Raw genomic sequence first — 4,908 nt, 5'->3', positions numbered from 1 at the left:
AGCAGGAGCCCCCACTGCCAGAGGCTGGCAGTGATCCTGCAAGTTCAAGGGCTCTTTGTTCCAGTGCATGTGTGTGTTTGCACGAGGTGTTCCTTCGCCCACTGTTGTGCTCTCAGCCACAGGCTAAGCCAGCTTCTCTTTACAAGGTCGTTTTTGCATCGGTTCACTGCTGCACGTTGTTTGGAATCTATCAACTTGAAAAGGTGTCCCGGTCTTATACAAAAATGCTCTCTCCCTTCTGGAGGAGAACAGAATGAAGGGCAAGTGATCAGGCCCTCCTTGGAACAATCTGGATTTCACTGAGACAGTGATCCAAAATTAAACCTTGTTATTGAAAATTTGTCTGGTAATTTTTTTCATGTGTGTATGAGACAGAAACTGATTCTTACTATATTGTTAGGGTAACACTTTCTATTGCAAAGTTTGTGTCAATAAAGTCATTAATTTTGAACATGTGGATGAATATAGAGAATCTTTACTGAAATCTGTTGTTGGGAAAGTGGTTTTTTGTTTTGTTTTGTTTTTCAACACAAAAATGGGTCATGACTTTCCCAACATATGTAGAACTGTTTCAAGTTTTTTCCCCCCTTTTAACAAAGGCCTTTCACATAAGCAATCCCCATGAATCCGTCAACAACCTATGCAAAGTAGGTAAGAACACTGTTAGCCCCAATTTATGCTTGTAAAGGTTTTTGTAGTCCATTTAGCTAGTAAGCAATGGTGCAGGAATTCAAGCGAGAGAAGTCTGCTTGCAAACCTATCACCTTTTCCATCATAACCCAGTACCTCTCATGGCAAGAAGGTCTAGCATGACTGGCAGGCTTGGCCATTTAGAGGGGAACTGTCATGGAACCTGAGCCTTGGCTAAGTTCATATCTACAGAGCGACTCTAAGAGAGTGATGAGAGGGGATCGGTGAGTGGATTGGAGAGGGCTGGTGAGCTCTTGGGGAGTTCAGGTCTGGCACGGTCTCACTTATCACTCCAGAGAGGGTACCTTTGGTAAAGGTCAGAAAGCAGACAGAGAGAGACTTCACCGTTCAAAGAGGATGGAAATCATACCCCCTGGAATAATTGCTTAGACCTAAAGGTAAGGGAAGTGAGGGATCCCCCCCGCCCCCGTGCCCACCAATGTCCCGAGCACTCCTTGGATGTACAAGGAAGGGCTATATCTCTTTACCCTTTCTCCAAAGCCCACCTGCACAGTGCTCCCGGACTCTGCTTCCCAGACTACCTGAACATACTCCTGTTTGCACGCCCTATCTTAACCCTCCCAACCTTCATCTGTTTGTGATCCTCACCATCCTCACTTGCCAGCTGCACCACATATCACACAAATGCATTCCATCCATATTTGCTTCTCTAAGCAGGGTCCCCCAAACTGGCAGCTCTTCCACTGAAACCAGGTGGTAGACATGCTTTGTTTGGCTGTCATGGTGTTAACATTTGGGAATTTCACAGAAAAAAAAAAAAAAAAAAAAAAAAACCAGCTCTGGCAAAGACTCCTAGTTTAAAACTCCAATATACATCCTCCCCTTCTTAGCTAGGCACTTGTCTACCTAGAATAAAGATTACACTTCCCAGCCTCCTTTGTGGCTAGGAGTAACTACGCTATAAAGTTCTGGCCAATGAAATGAAACAGGAAAGGCATAGAGCTTCCAGGAAATCACTTTACAAAAGACCAGTCTGGGAGCCAGCAGGTGGCATGGTGGTCTGGGCGCTAGACTTTCACATGTCCAACTGTGGTTTGAGTCCCAGGCCTAGTGGCTTGCTTTCTCACTTTCTTTGTCTCTTGCTCTCTCTGTCTCTCTCTGGTCAAATTAAAAAATAAATAATAATAACTAATAAAAAAATAGTTCTTTCGAAAAAGACCAGTCAGACACTTTCTTTTCCTTTTTTTCTTCCTGTTGCTAGAATGAGGAGGCAATGGATGGAACGCCATGAGTCCATTGAGCCATGAAATTACCTCAAGAATGGAATCCATACCAAGTCGAGCAACAAGTTAGAAGAAACCTGGGTCCCTGATTCCACTGAAGTCCCAGGAAGCCTGGACTGTACACTCCCCAGGCCTCTTTTTGTGAGAGAGAACTATACCTCTACTTCATTTAAGCTATTGTTTCAAGTCACTACTCACGGCATCATTCTAACTAATATACTGCGTTGTCGGAAAAGTCATGATGCACTTTTGCACAGAAAAACTTTTCCAACAACCCAATACAAATTCGCTCCTTCTTTTGAAAAACTAGCAGGTCTCTCATCCTTGAGCTCTCATTGCCACTTAGCCACAGTCAGCTGGAGCTAAGTCTCCATTAGCTGGAGACAGGGTCTCTAGGTTGTGACTACAGCCGGCCCTATGAAGGTCACAATGCCCTCAGCAAGAGCAATTCCAGTGGAAGGGTGATCACATAGGCCAGACTGAAGAGGTTGATGAATGGAGGTGGTGAAAAAGTAGAGAGAATGAAAAACTTCTCTTTGCTATGAAGCAAAGCAGAACGAAAGTAGTTGGAGAAAGATGAAGGGTCAAGGAGAAGTTATAACAAGTGGGACATACTAGAGTGTGTTTCTCATCTGTCACAATGATTCATAGAGAGTGAGAGGTGGATGCTGGAAGGATAAGGGGATTATACACTGAGCAAAATGTCCTTGAGAAGATGAGAAGAAAGCAGATCCAGGACACAGGTAACCACATTAAAATGTAAAACTATATGGCAAAAATGCACATAAATAAAATTTAAAGACAAGTGACTGTCAATGAGAATATGTCAGTAGCACATATATCAAAAAGTTGGTATAGTGACACACATTTTATTATTTTTTAATTGAAAATTTTTTTGCATTGTATGGAAAAATTTATTGCAGCATCTACTATTTAATTTTTATAGACTAATTTGTGAAAAAACAGTTAGGATGGCATCTTTTCTACTACATCAGGGTAATTTGGGTTTTCTTTATCTTTGAAGTCTTCTTGCTTCACCTTTTCTAGCACTGTCTTTTCTTTTTTTTGCATTTTTTATTCATTATTATTATTGTTATTATTTATACATTCAATTGCTATACATCATTTGGATTGTAGTGAGACGTTACCTAGCATGATATACACCTCAGTCCAGTCCGGTTGAGAATACTATACACATCCTCATCAACAGATAACAAACCATATCTGTGTCTCACAAATATCTTACCTCTCTATTTTTTCCCCAAATATCCTTTCCTATGCTCTTCTGCTCCCACACTGTCCTTCCACTTTGTCTCTAGTGTCCATAAAATTTTTCAATGCTTCTATGTCCTCCAGTCTTTCAGTCTCTATCATAGAGTACAATCAGTAAAACTATGGGACGCTTCACAAATTTGGATGTCTTCCTTGAGCAGGGACCATGCTAATCTCTGTATCGTTCCAATTTTAGTATATGTGCTGCCAAAGGGAGCACCACATTTTATTTTATTTTAAACATTTTTTTATTTATCTATTTATTTATTTGTTGTGATTTATCAAGCTGCTGGGTCTGAGAGTCGAACTATGGTCAGTCATGGGGGAATCCACCACCTTAACTGCCACACCGTTGCTGGCTCCATGATACATATTTTTGCCCCTGCTCCCAATTTCTCTGGGAAGTGTCACATGACGGATTATATATAAATATATATATATTATATACACACACACACACACATTTTTTTGGAGAGTTTTTTTTTATTTTATTATTTTGCTATAGGGCATGTGTGCTCACCAGAAAGACAGAGAGAGGCAGAGAGACAGAGAGAAAATGAGGAATCAGCCCCCAAGGGGGATGACCACGCCATGATCCCTTCTCCTCCATTCTCCTCTCAGGATCTTGAGCACACACACACATGTGCCCAGCGTGAGTTTAAGCCACCAGGTCCGGGATTCGAACTGCAGTCAACTACATGGGAGTTCAAGGACATAGCCATTATGTCATCTGATGGTCCCACATGACAGACATTTTAAAAGAATAAAAATTTAATAAGAAAAGGACAAATGACTCAAGAGAAAATAGAGAAAAGAATATAGACAGGAGGAAATTTGAATGGTCAATAAAAACATTTAAAGACTCTCAGTCTCACCAGTAAGCAGGCAAATGAAAATTAAAACAGAGATGCCATTCTTTTCAACTGATTAACAAATTTTTAAAAAGTGGATAATATCAGAGTTGGGAAGGGCATGGAAAGAAGTAATCTCAGACACTGCTGGGTGAAATGAAAATTACCATGCCAACAGGTGACTGGATCCAGAGGTTAAGGTGGCTGTATCTCACACGGCTGACTGCAGTTTGAGTCCCAGAGCAGGCAGCTTGAAAAATATGCCAGGTGCATGTGCATGCATGTTCAAAATCCTGAGAGGAGAATGAGGGAGAAGAGACTACCGCGTGGACATCCCCACAGTGGGTGATTTTTCACTTTCTCTCCCTTGCTGTTTCTCTCTCTCTCTCTCTCTCTCTCTCTCGTGAGTGTATGCATCCTATAGCAAACTTAAAAATAAATAAATAAATAAAATTAGTAATCTTACATAGAATGGTGTAGGGGAGGTAAAACTATCTCTACCCTCTTAGGATTCCCAGTGAGGCCTGAGAATTCAATTGACACAAGACAAATTAACTGGAAAAATCACATATTTATTTAATATTAGGTCATGGAGTAAGTCATGATGTATTTTTTCTGTTTTTCTATGAAAAAAAATGTGTCATGACTTTCCCAACAACCCAATAATAAAAGTTTTATGTGACATAGGAGCCCTCATAATGAAATGAAGACTCAAAGAAGTAGCAAAACCTAAATTCATTCACACTAGCATGGCAAAGAGGGACAGTTGTGGAAGAGTAACTGAAATATATGGAGAAGCTAAAGGAAGTGAAGGGCATATTTTTTTTCTTTTCTTTTTTTTTTTTTTCAGA

The 4,908-nt window shown here is 40.6% G+C and overlaps 1 non-coding gene across 1 annotated transcript; it reads right to left on the bottom strand.

Moving 5' to 3' along the window:
* Positions 1 to 3,322: 3,322 nt before the first annotated feature.
* Positions 3,323 to 3,426, bottom strand: LOC114007324 (U6 spliceosomal RNA). Its single transcript, XR_003548943.1, has one exon. It is a non-coding gene; the product is annotated as a U6 spliceosomal RNA (small nuclear RNA).
* Positions 3,427 to 4,908: the final 1,482 nt, after the last annotated feature.

The sequence above is a fragment of the Tupaia chinensis genome, unplaced genomic scaffold, assembly GCF_000334495.1.
Source record: "Tupaia chinensis unplaced genomic scaffold, TupChi_1.0 Scaffold000154_1, whole genome shotgun sequence".
Taxonomy (NCBI): Eukaryota; Metazoa; Chordata; class Mammalia; order Scandentia; family Tupaiidae; genus Tupaia; species Tupaia belangeri.
Note: the sequence above shows the minus strand (reverse complement) of the source record. Positions and strands in the feature narration are given on the sequence as shown.